Source organism: Nannobrachium achirus (genome assembly GCF_963921795.1).
Source record: "Nannobrachium achirus genome assembly, chromosome: 20".
Classification (NCBI taxonomy): domain Eukaryota; kingdom Metazoa; phylum Chordata; class Actinopteri; order Myctophiformes; family Myctophidae; genus Nannobrachium; species Nannobrachium achirus.
In genome coordinates this window covers 50895450-50916289 of record NC_137827.1, presented here as the reverse complement: position 1 = coordinate 50916289, position 20840 = coordinate 50895450, and the positions used below count along the sequence as shown (strand labels likewise).

Below are 20840 nucleotides of genomic sequence, written 5' to 3'. Positions count from 1 at the left end.
AAATAATTGGCGATTAACGATTTAATTGTGTATTTGTCGTTGATAATTACATTTCTGTTTGGCTTTTAGGCTTTGATGTTGCATATGGTAGATATGACACATAACCTAAATATACAAATACATTACTGACATATTTGACAACTTTATACTTAAAAAACCAGTAAGACTCCCTAATCGGGAGATAAGCGACCGTAGGTCACTTATCTCCACAAATAGGGCAAAAATGTGTTTTGCCAAAATCTTCCTGATCCATGTTGATGACATGAGTGTAGACATACTGTGTAGTGATTTTCGTGAAACATTGATAGTGGAAATAGCCGATCTACAAGCTCACAACGCGTCGCAATGCGACGCGTTGTGAGCTTGTAGATCTGCCATTTCCACTATTTCTGACATTTTTCAACATTCACGATTATGACGATTATGACAAAATAATTGCGATAATGTCAAATAATCACGATTAGACGATTATGTAATAATTGTGACAGCCCTAACTCAGACCGGTGCCCGTTGGGCAGAATAGTCACCATTGATGTCCAGTTGTGCAATATCCGACCCGTTGTATCATAGTTAGACTAGTGCTGTGCCCGGGGGGTGTCAGGAGTCTCAGAAGTAATGTTGGAGTTCCCATTGGGCAGATCTTTATGCCCATATGGTGTGCCCATTGGGAAGATCTTCATGCCCATACATGGTGTTCCGTGTCCAGGCTAGGTTGCGATGTCAGTACTATGACGTCAGATGATGTCAGCATGCAGACAGACGGTTACCATGGCGGCGAAGCTGTGTAGTATCAGTGATGTCACCATGCAGATGGTCAGACGGACGGACAGACATTCGCTAAATTAATAGTTAGATATTTGTACTGTGTGTGTGTGCGCGCGCGTGTGTGTGTTGTGCAATAGCAGAGTATACACAATATACACAATAGCATTGTATAATAGCAGCAAATATAGACACACACTTGTACAAAAGAGATGTCTACACTGTCTAATACAAGTGCACATCTCCCACCTCTATCTGTCTATCTGGCCGTCTGTCCCTTTGTCCGTACACCGTTTCTACTCACATACCCTAGGCTCTTCCTCTGTTCCCTCCATCTCCAACATGAACTCAGTGGAACATAAATATTTGATCTGCCACTTCACAGCCGTTTCCAGACAGCGTCATGGGGCTCTTCTGGGTCACATGGTCTGTGCACACTCTCACCACTCACATCAAATGTTAACCACTTGAGCCCATAGCGTCCATATCCGGGGCATTTCATAACGGGCTGAACGTTCTGCGGAAATCGGCGAACTTTAGGCAAAAATAGTGTAATCTACAGCACAAGCTCACGATGCGTCAAAATGCAACGCATTGTGAGCTTGTAGATCGGCTATTTTCGGGGAAGAGATTTGGTGTAGAGGGGGATAAAGGATGGGACGAAGTACACAAAAGAGTTGCAGGCAGGGCAGGACTTTAATGGAGGTCATAAAGGCCATGGCTGCCGTTCAAACCAATGGCATGACCTGAAGCCACAGTGGCCTTAATGCCGAAGCTGACTGTACCACTTTCTCCTCTGTCTCTTTCATGTCAATAGGTAGACAGTAGACACCGGTGTCTCTTTCTTGTCAGTGTTTTTTTTGTTGAGATTCTGAAATCTTAACTCCCCTGAGTCCACATCTTTAAAACAGCTAAGCAATAAGCATGGATCAGATTGTAAATACCATCGATCTACGTATTTCATCGTCCTAAAATCTTGTTTTATTTGATGGCCTTCCTGCCATGGCATTTGGCCTTTGTACCCTCAAAAAATGGACAACACCAAAGGCCACATGGCCTTGCTCCTAAAATGACAAAATTCCAGGCCTGGTTGCAGGCACATAAAACCTAAATAAACGCCTGTCTGAACAGGCGGCTCTTTAACTGTTTACCACTGTGTACACCAGGGGTTTTCAAAGTGGGTGACGGGGCACCCTGGGGTGCCGCGACGGCAGTCCAGGGGTGCCGCGAGATAATGTGATCATATTTGGAATTTATTTGGACACTTGAAAAAATATTTAGTATCATTTTGAACTCGAAGTACAAGGTTTTCCTCGCGACATAATCACTAAAATATTGTCACTGTCGGGCAGAAACCTCGTATCTCCAAGTTTCAAATTTGTACGTCTTTTGGTAAAGCAAAGCTCTTGATTCATCATACAAGACTGTCGCACAAAACTAGTGAAAACAGCCGATCTACAAGCATGCGAGGCGCTGTGTGCTTGTAGATCTGCTGTTTTCACTAGTTTAGTACATTTGATAGATGATAAATATAAAACTAACGGTTTTGAACATACAAGGGTTCCACCCGACAACGACGATATGCAATAAATATGAGGTGCTGGGAGTGAAAATTATAATGTAGGGGTGCCTCGGATTTAAAAAAAATATTCACGGGGTGCCCTGAGACAAAAAAGTTTGGGAACCCCTGGTGTACACCAGTGCTATCATACAGTAAGTCCAGTCTTATTCCACATGGCGTGGAATGATGGATTGCTGCTGTGACACTGCTGGATCATGGGCTGGGGTGTGCAGAGACATTTCTTTTTAATGTGATTGGTGCCGTTGGCCTCCAGGCTCAAATACAAAACAAAAGTGAAATTGCAGGCCTGACGGATTGACGAGGGTTTGACAGTTCCTGTCGGAGGAACACTGTGAAATCCTGAGTGTTCATTTAACTCAGGTCCACGTACAAACGGATGATTTTCATCACTTTAGCCATTGTTGTATGCTTTAACTATTAAAAAAATAGCAGATATACAAGCTTGTAGATCTGCTACTTTTGAAAAAAATCATGAAATGTCTTGCAAATCTTTCAATGTATATATTTTAAAGCGAACATTTGTAACTCAGATTTTTCTTTCTCTTGGGGTCCCTGGAAAAAAAAATTGAGATGGGGTTCCACAGTCAAATACATATCATTTTCGGGGTCCTTGATGAAAAACTGAAAAAAACCACTGATATAGAAGCATAGGTTTTCCAGAAAACCGTTATGTTAGAAGACATTTTCTGGTATTTTGGATTGCATTGAGGATCGTAGTAGGATATTTTTTTCATTTTTTTGTGGAGACAATTATTGTGTGTGAAATGTGAACGAGCTCAGCTGCAATACGATCCTGAGCGGGAGATGAGATGTTAGTGAAGACGGAGATGAGAGATGACATGGAGGATGGAAGAGACGAGGGGAGGGAGGGAGGGAGGGAGGTGGGAGACAGAGGGAGAGAGAGAGAGAGAGAGAGAGAGAGAAAGGTGTTGTGGACAGGGGCGTCACAAGGGGGGGGGGGGGGGTGGGACTGAGTTACTAGGGCCCAAGGTGGAGGGGGTCTTAATTATTTTATACTTTAGCTATTGAAAAATAGCAGATATACAAGCTCACAGCGCGGCACCGAGTGCCGCGCCGCAAGCTTGTAGATCTGCTATTTTTGAAAAGTCATGAAAATGTGTCCAAATCTCTAAATATATGTATTTTTTTAAGCGAACATTTGTAACTAAAATTTTGCTTCTGTGGGGTCCCTGGAACAAAATATTTTGAGATGGGGGTCCGTGGCCAAATACATATACTTTTGGGGGTCCTTCACATGAAAAGGCTTGAGCAACACTGACATAGATACATAGGTTTTTCAAAAAACCTTAGAAGGATTTGAAATATTCAAAGACTTGCAAAAGTTGAAATGTTCTTGATTTTTCAAAAATAGCAGATCTACAAGCTCGCAGCAGCTGCTATTTTGTATATCTGCTATTTTTCAATAGCACAAAATAATGCTTAATAATGTGTTCACAGTCTAAATGGGTTAAACCCCCTCCCCCTATGAAGAATGTTGGGGGGGGTCCGCAGTGAATCCTTGTACCCAGGGCCCAGAATTTGGTGCGACACACCTGTGTGTGGAAGACTACACTACTAGGTTTTCCACTGAACACGAATGCAGTGGTGTGTATACAATTTTGAGGTACTTTTACTTAACTGGAGTATTTCCAATTTGCAATACTTTTACTTCTACTCCGCTACATCTCAGAGGCAAATATTGTACTTTTACACCACTAAAGTTATTTGAAAACTTTAGTTAAAGTTTTGAGGAGAATAACCTTACTATACAAAGATTTGGGAGAACATACCGGTCTCATTTTCAGCGAGCCCACAATTATAGCATCCAGGATACATGGATTGATGGAAGGATGGATGGATACACATAGAGGTGGCAGCTGAGAGGGAGACATAGTAGGAAAGACAGACAGTGGGAATAATGATAGGAAGACAGCAATAAGATGTTTTTCGGTGAAAAGTAAAATGTAAACCGAGGAGTAATTAAGAGTGTCCTGGTGGACATACAGGACTCTTCACCTGAACATTGATCCACATTACAGAGGGCAGCTGTGAGCAGCTTGTTGACCTGTGTGACCCATCCAGGGCTGACAATGAAAGAACCAGGATGGACAGACAGCGACACCCGGTGGTCATAACCAGGCACTGCACCATCATCTGTCATGATTTCAACAGCCTTTCTTTTTAACATCATTCTCTTTCTGTTTGTCTCTCTTTGCCTGTCCCTTCTGTTGCCCCCCCCCCCCCCCCCCCCCCCCCTCACGAAGGGGGGGGGGGGGGGGAGCCTTCGTCTCACACTCTTTTTTCCTCCCCTCCTCCTGGTTCCTTGACCCATCAAGTTTTGGTTTCAAAATTTACTTTAAAGTACCAAAAGTAGAACGTACTCGGCATGCAGAAGGTCCCATTTCGCATGTACAAAAATTTGAATCTTCTGAAAATAGCTGATCTGCAAGCTCACAATGCGGCTATTTTCAAACGGCAGAAATGAATAATCGGGCCAAATTGGGTATAGTTACACCTCCTGTTCACACCACTGCCACTCATCCTCCCTCTCTCTGCCTCCCTTCCCCCATCCCATCTTCTCCATCTCTCTCTCTCTCTCTCTCTCTCTCTCTCTCTCTCTCTCTATCTCTCTCTCAATCACCAGCTCCTCCTCTTCTCCGTGACCTTTCCCTGCCTCCTCTCCTCTCCTCTTTCATCTTGTCCTCCCTCCCTCCTTCGCTCCTCTCTTCCTCCCTCTCTCAGATCCCCTCCTCCCCACCTGTCTCCTCCTGTCTTCCCCTCTCTCCATCCCCCTGACCTCTCACCCCCCCCCCCCCCCCCCTCCTCTCCTCTCTGTATCAGAGTGTATAATAGAGACTCCGCGGTCGGGCCCTTAGGCTATATAGACTAGCAAGCCAAACCCACAGACCAATTAATTAAAATCGCTAATAACCCTTTCCCTACTGGGAGAGCTAGAGCACTTCCACCGCATCCATTATTAATGGCACTCTATATGATCATTAGCCAGGTGGTGGTGTGTGTGCGTGTGTGTGTGTGTGTGTGTGTGTGTGTGTGCGTGCGTGCGTGCGTGTCGGCGGGCGTGTCGGCGGGCGAGTGGGTTGGTGTATGCAAGCGTCGGTGAGATTGGGTTTCTTCATGTGTGCGTGTGTGGGCGGGTAAGTGGTTAAGCGTGTGTGTGTGTGTGTGTGTGTGTGTGTGTGTGTGTGTGTGTGTGTGTGTGTGTGTGTGTGTGTGCGCGTGTGCGTGTGTGTGTGTGACTGCGCGTGCGTGCGCGGTACCTCATTTCATTTAGTGGTACTTGTTAAGTACTCGTCAAATGGGCGTATGTCCATTTGTGTTGCGCGATCGAGCGTGTGTGTGTGTGTGTGTGTGTGTGTGTGTGTGTGTGTGTGTGTGTGTGTGTCAGTCCATTTCATTTGGTGGCTCTGGTTGAGTGCCGTGTTAGTGGGCCCTGGGGGTGTTCTGTGGCGGGGGTGGGGAAGAACTATCAATTTAAGGGGTTAATGAATGTGTTTTCCAGACCTGATTCACCACATAAGGTATGTAGGTTGCAATGGGAATTAACATATTCATTTGGCATTTTTTTTTTTTTACATTTTAAGCACATTTTTCATAAAAACGCTCCAGGCTGTGCTGAGGGCTTGTATCGTCTTGTCTCATCATATTAATAATCTCGGTATCATGCATTCGGGGCTTTCACGTCTCGTTTCGGTGCCAGAATTTGCATAATGTTTCGCTATTGTGCTGTAAATGCTGCGCATGGCGTGGAGGGGGCTCCAAAGTGATGTATCATCATAAGCAATAAGGCATTTCATTATGAGGACGCCAACAGATGTTTCATCTGTCCAGCTCTCATCAGTGTGACACGTACGCGTGACATCTGAAACGTCTGTCCTCCCAGGGGTCATCAATAGATCCGTATTCCGTACACTGTCAAATCGTCGTTGTCGGGTGAAAACCTTGTATGTCCAAAACCGTTCGTTTGGCATTTATCATTTAAAACTGATTTAAACTAGTGTCAACAACCGATCGACAAGCACACAGTAGATCTGCTGTTGTCACTACTTTTGTGCGACGGCCTTGTCTGATGAAGCAGGGCTTTACTTTGCGAAAGAACATACACATTTGAAACTTGGAGATACGAGGTTTCCACCCGACAACGACGAAATGTGTCCAAGGCAAAAATTGGTCTTGTCCGTACATACAGTTATAAAGATCTTATTTTTTATCATTATATCCAATTACTGAATGTCAAGTCTCCATTTCTTCTCCAGAATATGTACGACACTTATTTAAGTCACTATGGCATATTAGGAGTCCACTTGTGCCTAGTGTTTCTAAAATGTTTTATTTGCAAGGACCACCATAACTCTTACGGGTCCATTTGTTTCTGTTTGTACACTCTGAGTTACAGGCCCGTTGTGGTAATTCAGGGTGTTTATGTGTTTTTCTGGTAATATTATTGTCTTCTCAATTTGTATGTCCGTAAGTCTTTTGATAAAAGTGTTCGCCACAAGTCAACATGGTGATGACCCCTGGTCCGTCCACTCCCCAAAGTATGAAGGATGCTGCAGTTATAGACTACTCTGTCCTATACAGCGGTGTCACCAGTGGTGTGAGAAGTACTCACATATTTTATTTTAAGCATCAATACTGCGATGTAGAAACACTCTGTTACAAGTAGTAAGTCCTGTATTCAAAGTTGACTTGACTGAGTATTGGTATCAAAATGTAGTTAAAGTTATACCATGTAACTTTTTTTATAAAACAAATCTTAAAATGGTCCTAACTGTTAAATCGCTAAAGTTTTAGAACCCCCACTCCGTTATTTTCAGCTTCAAAAGCCTTCTCTTTATATGTTTCTATGAGCCGTGAGGGGGGGAGAATTTCGCGGCAATATGACGTCATCATACTACCGGCCAATCACAGCGAGGGTTATACACTGCCGGCCAATCACAGCGCATCTTGGAGTGGGGTCGCTAGGGCGGCCATATTTGTAGTCTCCCGTGTGTTTCTATACTCGGGTGCACGGTGAAGCTTGGGTGAAGGAGTGTATCTCCGGAATGGCTGAACGCACAGGAACCAGGGACCCCTCAAAAGATAGATCTCGGCGAGGTGGAGGCAGACGCGGGGGTGTGAGAACCGAAAAACGGCCGAAAGACGCGGACGCCACCGAGGTTTGCTATAGAGCTACTGACCACAAGTTGAGCAATTTACACAGTATAGCTTTAAAGTACCAAAAGTAGAAAGTACTCATTAATCAGAAGGTCCCATTCCACATGTACAGTATAAAATGTATTAAAATCTTTTGAAAATAGCTGATCTACAAGCAATGCGTTGTGAGCTTGTAGATCGACCGTAGGCCTAATCTGTTACTAGTAACTAAAGTTTTCAACCAATTGTAGTGGAGTAAAAGTACAACATTTGCCTCTGAGATGTAGTGGAGTGGAAGTAAAAGTATTGGAAATTGGACTCAAGTAAAGTACAAATAACCTTAAAATTGTACAGTAAGTTAAGGGCTGTTATTGATCTCAGTCTGCTCTGTGCTGCTGGTTGCTGTGCTTATGGCTGATTGAATAGAAAAATACATGTACGTACAGTACGGTTGAAATATTCATGTGTTTTCGTGTAAAGGCAGAGCCTCACGTTGCCAGACTGTATCACACTCTGCCGAGGGCAATTTCTTTTTTTTTTTTGCACTGGCTGATTCGTGTCTGGCAACACGAGGCTAAGTTCATGACCTCCCTTGAACCAAGATCACATTTTTATTAATTTATCTGGTGCTGTCTTTGGGATGAGTTGCTGAACTCCGGAAAAACCACAGCTTATAATAGCATGAATGGCAGGAAGACTGAGAGACACACAATGGAGGCATATAGTTTTTACTTGTGACATAACAGAATATTCTGTGTAGAGGTTTGATTCTTTTCCAATGACGAAAACAAAATAAAAATGATGGTGACTTAAAACTATGACTAAATATGTTGAAAATTTCGTCAACAAATAAAAAGAAGGCTAAAATGTTAGGGAGGGACTAGTAGCGAAGAGATCCAGTAGAACTAAGAGATAAGTACATTTCTGTTTGGGTGTGCTCAGGGGTTGAAAAATAGAAACACTGTGTAGCAGATCTACCAGCGACGCGTCGTGAGCTTGTAGATCAGCTATTTTCAGCATGCAACCAAGTGTAAAACCAGCCATTATAACACCATCAAGGCCCACCAAAATACATTTTAGTTGACAAAATCAACTGTAGATTTAATCGACTAAAATGTTATGATATTTAGTAAAACTAGACTAAAACTAAAACATTTAATATAACTAAAATATGACTAAAACGAAATAGACTTAAGACTAAAACTAAATCAACACTGTGTACAGTGTGTATAGGGGCTTGATGTTGAAGTTACATTTAATGTTTGCCCGTTTTACTTACACCTGAATGCAAGCATTCTAGGGTTGAACAATTGTTGATAAGCTGAGATTTGCTGCAGGGAGGGGGAAAAATAAGGGAAGCCTAGTATAGACCCCTGGGGGACACCGGTCAACTACTGTAAGTATACTGTAGGCTTTAAGTGGTTAATCCTACTTAATGTGGCAACTGTGCTGTTGAAAGCTGAAATATTCATGCTTTAAAGCCGCAATTCATAGGTTTCACGTCCATTAACCCAGGATTTTAACCCCCTGATCTACTTCCAAGACGGAATGCCTGCTTATCCAGTGAGCTTCGGGCTGTACAGCTTATCAACCAGTACAGGCACACACCAAACACAACCTGACACCACCAGGGTCTAAATTCTTCAATGGAAGAGTAGGTAGACCACTTCCAACTGCTGCAGTTGTGCTAGTTGTATCGTATTAACGTACGCCCTTCGGATTGGATACAATAGGGTTTTATTCATTCAAATGAATTGTGGATTCAGTGGTGTAAAGTAACTAAGTACATTTACCTAAGTACCATTTTGAGGTACTTTTACTTTACTGGTTAAAAAAGAAAAAAATGCTGATCTAAAAAATTATGGGATGATGGGACGGTTAGCCGAACTACGATTAGCCGATCTACAAGCCCACAATACGTCACGATGCGACACATTGTGAGCTTGTAGATCTGCTATTTTCAAAGGATTTTTATACATTTTATACACTTAAAAACTGGAATTAGAATTCTGGACTTATATTTCTACTCAGTAATGATACTTTTACTTACAGCAATTGGGTCTTCAACAGGGGGTCCGAGACCCCTAGGGGGTCCTCAGAGTTACAACAGGGGTTCCTCCAAATCTTTGTTTGATAGAAGCTTTTTTTATCCTTTTTTTATATTAACCACTTGAACCCTAGTGTCCATATTCGGAGAACTTTGGCCAAAAATAGCAGATCTACAAGCTCGGCTATTTTTGGCAAAGAGCTAGTATTGACGGTTCAAGTGGTTAAATATCAGAAAACACAAATTGACATGAATCCAAAATACACTGATGATTGTGCTGTCAAACAATGAAACTACTGTATACCGAATCTATGATAAGGTTGTGGGGGTCCCTGCTTCGTCTCTCTCTAAACTAAGGGGTCCTTGGCCTGAAAACATCGAAGACCCCTGACTTACAGTAAGTAAGACATTTGAGTACTTTTTCCACCTCTGTGTGTGTTGCAGGCAGCTCTAATGTAAAGTGCATGCCCCCTCTGGAAGCAGGTTCATGTTGTGTGTCCTCATGTTAGCATGCTGTTCTCTCTCACTGGTGGCTGATCAAGCAGAACATTACCAGGCCAGACTTATCAAATATTCATTCTAAGCAGTTATGCATGTACAGTATAGGCCTCATTCGACGGATTTACATGAATATTTCAGTGATGTGTACTGTACGCAGACAAACACTCGGAATAGGCATTTCACGTAGGCCGTTATTTGCTTCCTCTGTTGTGTGACTTATAGAAGAAAGATACAGTACAGTACACTTTATAAAAAAAATCACACCCGATGTGAAGTGAGCGGTGCTCACATCACACTTCACACTAGAAAATACTGTTCCTGAAGAAACAGTGTGGGTTCGAGTAGCACGCCAAGTACAATGTGATGGTGATGTAAAATATGACTAAAACTTGGTGGAAATTGTATTTTATTCAAAAAACTATGACTAAAACTAAATCAAAATGTGCTGTTAAAATCAACACCGTTTCAAAAGAAAGCTCAACAACTCAACCAAATTTGCTGTGCTTGGGGCTGTGGCTTCACTGAGTCCAGGATTCTCAGCTGTAGCTTGAAATAATGTCTGGAGGATGAAGTCATATAAAGTATAGTATTTTTGTCCCACTGTACTGGGCTTTGTCATCCCCACAGTGCTATCTTCTGTTGTCTCTCCGTGATAGCCGATTGACCATAAAACATTCCCGGCTTGTAAAGGTTCAGAGATTCATGATGTTTGTTTGTAGAGAGCCGTTCATTTGAAGTTCAACTCGGTGTCCTCTGTTGAACTGTCTGTCTCTGTTTGCTGTGGTGTCGTCTGGCCACACTTGAGGAAGCACTGACTCACATGCAGACCTAAAGGCCTAAGACAAGCTTATTTACTCCCAAGCATCAGAGAGCATTCTGGGTGAACTATCTATCACACTGACTGATCTTTCTTAGTTGCGTTTTTGGGTCGAGCTCTGGTTTTCTGTTTTCTTTCATCTGTGTTTACTGTAAGTCTGTAACTGTCAGCCGTATAGCCGTCCCGTCATTTTAAAAATGAATGTGTTTATGCGTATTAACTGTATATGACAGTATATGACACTACATGTGACACTTGATGAATGATGATGATGAATAAATGAAAGGACAATACAAATAGAAATATTTGGTTTGAGGGCATGTACATCCCGCCAATGAATGAGTGATCTGTATGTCACTGATCTGGGACTGTATGGTATTGGTGAACCCATGTGTCCTATTTTTGGGTAAATACTTGTCACTTCTTTAACTCATACCCTGCCAAGCCCGAGGAACCCGAGAATTTTGGGATGTCCCTCCCTGCCACGCCCGAGGAACCCGAGAATGGCCGCCATTTTGATTTTTTTTTTTTTTTTTTTTTTTTTTTTTTTTTGACCCCAAAAACGTTAGTAGGCATGATAGCGATCGCAAAATTGCTTGTTTAACCCCCATACAACCCCCATACAACTCAGGTAGCAGACCTCCAAGCTCACAACAGTGTAAAACATAGTGGCTGCTATCTCATGAATGCCTGAACGGATTTCCATTCGGATTCTTTTGTTTGAAAGCTGTGAGCAATGTGGACACACGTGGTGCATTATCTAGGCATGGGTGTGCATGATCCGTGCACTATGAATTACATGGAAGTCTATGGAGACAGTTTGGCAGGATTGGAGTACGAAGGTATTGTTAAATGGCAGCAAATGAGTTAAGGTCAGCTGAGCTTGTAGATGTGCTATTTTCGGCAAAGGGATTTAGTTTAGAGGGAAAAAAGTAGCCGGCCTAGTATAGTATTCTGTAGGGTTTTAGTGGTTAGGCCTAAAGGTTTTTTACTTTTTTTGTTTTGTTTTGTTTTCTAAACCATGTCCCTATTTTTTTATCCCTTGGAAAATGAACAAAAGGTGGTTCTAAAATAATTATTATTGATGTATTTATTTCCCCCCAAATATAGGCTTATATTCAGTCTGAAAACATTATTCTAGTAGTCTCCAGAGGTAAAAAAAAGAAAAGAAAAGAAAGAAAAAAACAGGAACGTTTGAAAGCTTGCCCGAATGCAGACACTATGGACCAATTCCCATACAGTTTACACCCTTTGTTTGTGGTCCAAATGATCTGAAAATAGGGCCCAAGTAAACCCAGAAAAACATAAACAAACACAAGACAGAGAGAGCAACATCAGGGTTATTGGGAAAAATGACACTGTCGGTCACTCTGGGCCAGAACAGAGAGAGGAAGTGTTTGCACCAGAGAGAGCAACCTGATGCCATCACAGTCCAGCCAACAGTGGTGTAACTATAGTAAGTACATTTACTCAAGTACTGTACTTAAGTACAACTTTGAGGTACTTTTACTGTACTTTACTGGAGTATTTCCAATTTTCAATACTTTTACTTCTACTCTGCTACACCTCAGAGGCAAATATTGTACTTTTACTCCACTAAAATTATATGAAAACTTTAGTTTACTAGTTACTTTTTACATTTGGATTATTGGGCCTGCCTTCTTCAGGGAAGAAGGCAGTTGACTGCCGAAATGTTGGTTTATTGTTGCTCTGTGTCCTAATACATTTTGGCATTTTGGCTACGGTGTGTGTGGCCACCTTTCTGTCTTTTTAAGACATCTTCTGAGATGACACGGTCGTGAGCCTGCACCACCACAAGGACTTGGTGTGCGTAGCATTCCTGTGCACACACACAGTGACAAAATATACAATAACCGCTTCAGCCCAACAGTATACACTTCAGCCATTTGAAAATAGCCGATCTACAAGCTCACAATGCGTCACATCTCGATGCTTTGTGAGCTTGTAGATGTGCTATTTTCAGCATGCAACCAAACATACAATGACTTCTCTTCTAGTTCTACTGGATCTATTTTCAAAAGATTTTTATACATCTGAAGACTTGTGAAACTGGACATTCTGCATAATGAGTACTTTCTACTTATGGTGCTTTGAGTACATTGTGATGCCAATACTATACTTTTGAACTTTTACTCAAGTAAATGTTGATCACCAGACTATTACTCGCAACAATGTTTCTACATTGCAGCATTGACACTTTTACTTAGAAACTTTTACGTAAGAAATGTGAGTACTGGGGTGCTCGCTGGCCTAGCGGTCCAGGCACATACCGCATAGGCTCTGATGCCTGACAGCGCGTCGCGCGTTCAAGTCCCGATTCCGACGACCTCTGCTGCGTGTCACTCCCAGTCCCTTTCACCCAGTTTCCTGTCCATATCTCCACTGCATACTATCAATAAGGGCAGAAAAGCCCCCAAGAATATCGTAAAAAAGTGAGTACTTTTTTTCTCCACCACTGACCAATCGGGTTCACGGAGGACGATGAGCGAAACCAGTCCTCCATCCTGTCGTCCGTCCCCTCGTCTCCTCCTCCACGGCTGTCTCTGGACGCCACCCAAAACCCCGGCCGTCCAGGAATAACCCAATCCGACCCACTTAATTGAATCTAGGTGTCATCCGCCACAGACGGGTGGCTTTCAGAAGCCATGAAAGAGTTCCTTGTCCTAATTATCAGTGCGAGTTAGTAAATACATGGCCCTTTTTTTCACCCTTCTTTTTTCAACGTATGGGTTTTAGAGGTAAAGTTGCAATTAACCACTTGAACCCGATCACGTCCCTATTCTGGGGCCAAGTCTTTCCGAAAATAGCCGTCAAGCTCGTAATGCGTCACGTCATGTTGCGAGACTGTAGATCTGCTTCTTTTTTCATTCCTTCAGCGAAGAGATTTTTTGAAGAGGGAAATATTTGTGTCCCTAGTATTAAGCCCTGGGGGACTTTGGCCAACTACAAGTATAGGATTAAAAACTACACTATGTATTTTTTATTTATTTTTGTTTTGTAATACAATCTTATTTTGACCAAACTGTTTGGTAGAATATAAGAGTAAGCTGATGATACAATACACAGCTGTGAAAAGTTGAAGATGAGAAATACCATGTCTTTGTAAAAGAAATACCATTTCTTTGTAAAAGAAATACAATTTCTTTGTAAACATCATGATGTCTAATGGCATTATAACACCTCTTTGTCACCTGATCACAACATGATTGCTTGATGAAATATTTGTATTTACTAAGTCAGACATTTTACCAATTTGCACGTCAAGTCTGAATTATACTTTGTAATGGTAAATGGTGCATTTATACAGCGCCTTTATCCAAGGCGCTTTACAGAGATTGTGCATTACATTCACCCATTCACACACACATTCATACACCGATGGCGGAGGAAACCATGCAAGGCACCAACCTGCTCACCGGGAGCAACTAGGGGTTCAGAGTCTTGCTCAAGGACTCTTAAACACTAACTCTGGGGGATCCCGGGATTGAACTAAGAACCCTTCGGGAACCCTCCATGTTCTAATGATGCTTTCTCTACCCCTGAGCCACTGCCGCCCCACTTTGTGCTAATGAAGTATTTTTCTTTTAAGAACCAGGAATCTCTGTCGCAGTTTCACTGTACGAGCCATTTGTACATTTGACCCAAGGCACTCTAGATTATTTTGATAGAGAATTTCAATTTAGTTTCATTCATAGTCTTTTGACTGAAATTCAATTTTTAGTCGACTAAATATCGTAAGATTTTAGTCCACTAAATCTACACCTTTTTTTTTGTCAGGCCTTGATGCCAAAATAAATCATAATGGCTGATTTTACACTTGGTTGCCTGCTGAAAATACTGCGACGCGTACCAAACATAAAATGACTTGTCTTTTAGTTCTACTGGATCTCGTCTACACTAGTCCCTCCCTAACACTTTAGCCTAGTTTTTATTTGTTGACGAAATTGTCAATACATTTAGTCATAGTTTTAGTCATCGTAGCTTAGTTATTTCGTTTTGATTTAGTGAAAGAAGGTAGTCAGCGAACATTTTTCGTCATAGTTTTAGTCGACAAAATCAACTCTGCTCTGGACGGGTCCTTGAAACATGAAAGGAGGGCAGGGACCACTCAGTTAAGACATCCAAGAATGGTTCCTTTGAAAATTCCCTCAAAAAATCTCCATAATGAGACGCTGACCGGGTTTATGGAGGGGATATTAAATGAGGGTCAAACTAATCCAATATTACTGCTAATTGGGTTATTGGGGTCCTCTGGTGATTGGGTCTGCTGCCACCGTGTCTGGTCACGGTGGTCAGACTAATGCGTTACCAATACCTGACTGACTGACTGCTCTGTCAAAACCAACACAGGCTTCTGTTGATGGTGACACAGGGAATAGGATGAGATGACAAGACCAGGGGTGTCACACCAAATTCTGGGCCCTGAGTACAAGGATTCTCTGCGGGGCCCCATGAATGTTCTTCATAGGGGGAGGGGGTTTAACCCATTTAGACTGGGAACGCATGATTACGCATTATTTTGAAAAATAGCAGATATACAAGCTCACTTGCAAGCTTGTAGATCTGCTATTTTTGAAAAATACATTTGTGCAAGTCTTTGAATATTTCAAATCCTTCTTTTTTTTAAACCTATGTTTCTGTCAGTGGTGTGCTCAAAAGAAATACATATATTCAAAGATTTGCACACATTTTCACGACTTTTCTAAAATAGCAGATCTACAAGCTCGCAGCGCGGCAATCGTGCAGAAAGAAAACATGCAGAAAGGCCCTGGAGACATCAAATTCATCAAATTATTGGCTTAGGAATGTGAGAAAAAACAAAGTCAGGTCTCCATGGGGTGAGTAATCGATAGAAGAAAAGTCATTTTGGGGGTGAAGAAAGTAGTTCATTCATAATAGCCTATATTTTTGTATGTTTGGGTCCCAAGAGTCCCTTCCTAAAAATGAGTCAAAAGTACAATATTTCTATTTGAAATGTAGCTTGCAAAAAAAAGAAAAGTGTGTGCGTGTGTCTGCACGTCAGTTTATGAACCGCCGGTTTTCCCAAGAATAGTGTGATGAGAGGAGATGATTAGAGTCACAAGTTGTGTGTGCGTGCGTGCGTGCGTGCGTGCGTGCGTGCGTGCGTGCGTGCGTGCGCGTGTGTGTGCGTGTGTGTGTGAGAGCATAACGTCATTATCGGGTGGAAACCTTGTATGTCTAAAACCGTTCGTTTTGTATTTATCATTTAAAAAAAGATATAAACTAACGGAAATTATAAACTAGTGAGGCGTTGTGTGCTTGTAGATCTGCTATTTTCACTAGTTTTGTGCAACAGCCTTGTATGACGAAGCAGGGCTTTACTTGACGAGAAAACGTACACATTTTAAACTTGGAGATACAAGGTCTCTGCCCGACAGTGCCGATAAGGAAGGAAGGGGTTCGACGTCCAGCACATTCCCTCTGCTCCTGTCCTAAATGAGACCTTAATGAGATTAGAGGTGCCATCATGTTCACTGTAGCAACGCTTCATGAATGAGCGTGAGACGGCCAAGAGGTCGCTCAGGTCGCTCAGGATCAGAGCAGACCGTAATGACAAGGATGATGTTGTTTCCTTGCCTGTCGGGCAGAAGAAACCGTGTCGAGTGCACAGCAGTGGTGGAACTAGTTAAAGTAACAATACTGCAATGTAGGAACACTCTGTTACAAGTAGAAGTCCAGTGATGAAATTTGACTTGAGTTAAAGTACGGTACAAAAGTATTGGCATCAATACAGTACCAAAAGTAAAAGCACTCATTATGCAGAACATCCCGTTTCAGAAGGTGTCATATGTATAAAATGTATTACAATCTTTTGAAAATAGCTGATCTACTAGCTCAGCGTGTAGATCGGATATATTTTAACGAATATTTAACTCTAGGATCGACCCATATTTACACATTTACAAGTAGAGTATCATTTAGGGGGCGCCCATTGGCCTACCGGTCCAGGCGCATACCACATAGGCTCAGTGTAGCCTGACAGTGTGTCACTGGTTTGATTCCCGATCAAACCTACCTTTGCTGCGTGTCACTCCCCATCTCTCTCCCCGTTTCCTGTCAGTCCACTGTCCTATCAATAAAGGCATGAAAAGCCCCAAAAACATATTTTAAAGAAGAAGAAAAAAGGATCATTTAACTAGGAAGGAGCATTCCCAGAATGTCCTCAGTCTTCTACTATTGAGGGAGTAAGTGTACATTGTAAAGTAAGAGACAGAACTGTCATAATGTGCCTTTAAGCAACAAGTATCTTCATTCATTCATTGTCAGCTCTATGTCTATGTGTCACAATGACCACCAGGTGGTGCTATGGAACTGTGGTAGAAGTTTTAGTGACTGGAGACCAGGGTGAATTCTAAATTACCCATTTGGATCTGTATGCACTGCAGGCATGTGTGCACAGCGCACGCATGCACGTCCCACACACACACGCACACAGACACACACACACACACACACACACACACACACACACACACACACACACACACACAGTGACCCAAACAGCAAAAAGCTCTTTGCAAAGCAAATATTCCATAATGAGTGTTGCTGCCCAAATTATATTTCACTTGACTGCACCCAAACACTCACGCATGCACGCACTCTCTCCACACACGCACACGCACACACACACACACACACACACACACACACACACACACACACACACACACACACACACACACACACACACAGATCTGTCCGGTTGTCAGGTGTCAGGTATCGGACTAGCAACCACAGCAGTAATGTCATGACAGGAAGCGTGACAGCAGCCCGCTGTAAACACACACACACACCGCTCAGGAGACCACACTGCTGTCCTGCCATGCTCTGTGGACGTCAACACAGTAGCCATTGTTCACTACTTTTGAACATTTTGGTGAAAATGTTTTGAAATGTGTTTTGTTATATATATAATATAATTTCCTTCCTTTTATTATGTTTTTTGTATTGTAGGACAGGTTAAAAAAGGGGATATTTACGAGGACTGCCCCATAGGTCGAACTCCCATTGGGTCGAACAACGTCGGCAGGTTAGATAATCACCCACGAGCGTCGGCAGGTTAGATAATCACCCGCGTCACGGTTACTGAGGTTAGGTTTAGGGTTAGGGTTAGAGTTTGGTGGTCGATCCAAAGGGTGTTCGACCTAATGACATGTTACCATATTTACTAGTAGTACTAGTGGCCCATATAAACAAGACCCTGCAACCAGGGCAGGAATTTCAGGGAGGCCATGAAGGCCATGGTTGTCGTTGCCCCTCAGTTTGGCCTTTTGCCCCTCAAAAGAAATGAGGCCACGATGCCTTAATGCCCCAGCTGACTGTACCACTTTCTTTATTGTCAATATCTAGACACCAGTGGAAGGTGTCTTGTCATGAAGACACCAGTGTCTGTTGTTGATATTCTGAATTCTTAATTCCCTTCTTAAGTTCCCATCTTTAAACCAATCCAGTGAATTATACAAAATTATACTAAAATCTTGTTTCATTTGATGGCCTTCCTGCCCTGGCATTTGGCTTTTGGACAACACCAAAGGCCTGCCCGCAACCCAAAATTGGCCACGACACTGTTTGGGAAACACTGCTTTTAGAGCATTTTGAAACTGACCCCCCCTTTCAGTTATTGCGTCTTACATCACCATAAGTAGTCTTGCAACACACAGTACACAGCAAAATCCTCAGTGGTAATTCATCCACTTGCACACTCTTGAGTGTACACATGCAACCAAATGGACCGGAGAGAGTCAGTGTATTGAGTAAGTCCAGTGGCAGCCTGTAGCACTGTTGTTGTCATGCTAGGACTTGAGCGCCACACAGAAAATATGTCCCAATACCTAAAATGGTATCGGGAGTAGGACACAGGCAAATTATACCACTGGGACATGGGCAATAAATTAACCCATTTAGGGCCTAGAATTATTGAATGCTTTAACCAGTGAAAAATAGCAGATATAGCGCGCTGCGAGCTTGTAGATCTGCTATTTTTGAAAAAGTTGTGAAAATGTGTGCAAATCTTTGAATATGTGTATTTTCAAAGCGAACATTTGTAACTCAAATTTTGCTTCTGGGGGGTCCCTGGAACTAGATATTCTGAGATGGGGGTCCGTGGCCAAATAAATATCATTTTGGGGGTCCTTGACATGAAAAGGTTTGAGAACCACTGACATAGTAGTCTCTCAAGAACAGGCTAACTGAGCTCCAGTTAAGTGAAAAGGACCTTTTCTTTGACGATGGCTGGCCAGATTGCTGACATAGAAACATAGTTTTTTCAAAAAACCTTAGAAGGATTCAAAAGACACTTAGAATAGAATCGGGTCAAAATTCTAATTTTCACGATTTTTCAAAAATAGCAGATCTACAAGCTCGCAGCGCGGCACTCGGTGCCGCGCTGTGAGCTTGTATATCTGCTATTTTTCAATAGTTAAAGCATACAATAATGATACTCAATATGTGTACCCGTTCTAAATGGGTTAAATCCTCAGGGTTGATTTATCCATTTTTGTACTCTCCAGGGTGTGCAATCATAACCAAATGGATCTGTACGTTTGCACACCCTCGGAGTGCGTTGAGTAAGTCTCTTTCTGTAGTACAGTGGTTCTCAACCTGTGGGTCGGCCGGTCGGGTCCCCACTCCCCAGATGATTAACTTAAAGGAGTAGTTCACCCCCAAAATGACTTTTTTTCTATTGATTACTCATGCCATGGAGAGTAGAGTTCAATAATATTTTTTGTTTTTTGTCACATTCCTAAGACAAAATTTTTATTCAAGTAAATTTACCCCCATTGATTCCGGATGGGGACCCGTTTCGAAACGGGTCCCCATCCGGAACGAATGGGGGTAAATCACATTTTGGAATCCGACAAAAAACTAAAAATATTATTGAACTCTACTCTTCATGGCATGAGTAATCAATAGAAAAAAAGTCATTTTGGGGGTGAACTACTCCTTTAATGTGCAACATTGTTTTCTCACTCAACAGTTAACAAACCAACATAAAGTTGAAGTGTAGGGTATCTGCACATTTCTAAAGTGACAAATTAAGGACTTTTTAATACCTCTAAAATAGTCAAATATTAGAGAGTGAAACTGTGAAAATAGCCGATCTACATGCTCACAACGCCTTGCAACGCAAGGCGTTGTGAGCATGTAGATCGGCTATTTTCACAATAGAACCACTGTGTCATACAACATATAATGCCTCAACTCTCAACACTCGTCAGGGTGGGGAGGTCCCCAGTTAACATATGATTATTTTGGGGGGTCGTGGCCTGAAAAGGTTGAGAACCAAATAGCCTAGTAGTAGGCTACCGCGGTCATGCTAGGACTCGAGTGCACAACAAAGCGTGTGTCGGTGTCCCAATCCCTGTGTTATGGTACGAGGGGGAGGAGGAGGGGAGGGGGAGGAGGGGAGAGGAGAAAGAAGAGGAGGTATTTTGCTGCAGGGAAACCGTTGATCTTAATGTTTAATAAGCTACTGGACACAGGGACATGTGATACCGGCCTCTGGAGACAGGAGGGTGTGTGTGTGTGTGCGTGCGCGTGTGTGTGTGCGAGAGACACACAGTGCATGCAGGCACGTGCACAGATAGACATCAAAGGGGGCTTGAGTCCCTGCCCTTTTACCCCTCTGTAAAAAGTGCCCTCTCCAGACCATGAATGCAGTTTTCACTATGGTGAAAGAAATGCAAATGCCCTTCTTTCCATGCCATACCTGAAGGCAGCATTCAAGAGAATTGCCTTGTCCAAACTCTCCTGAATTTGAATGCAGCATCTTATGTTGAAAGAATTGCCCTCTCTGTGTGGAAATCCATGCCGTACGCCACATCTCCAGTATTCACTTGATTATGCTTAGTTTAGTGTGGTATCAAGCACTGAAAATAGCCGACCTCAACGCGAGCTTGAAGGTCTGCTATTTTCAATATTTTCACCAAAAGGCC

At 42.5% G+C, this 20840-nt stretch overlaps 1 long non-coding RNA gene across 1 annotated transcript in view; it reads left to right on the top strand.

Annotated features, from left to right (window-relative positions):
- The first annotated feature begins 19760 nt into the window (after nucleotides 1-19760).
- Nucleotides 19761-20840, top strand: part of LOC308306375 — a 388228-nt gene continuing 387148 nt past the window's right edge. The window contains exon 1 of the long non-coding RNA XR_013963153.1: nucleotides 19761-19837. This is a non-coding gene — a long non-coding RNA (uncharacterized lncRNA). The remainder of the gene's footprint in view (nucleotides 19838-20840) is intronic.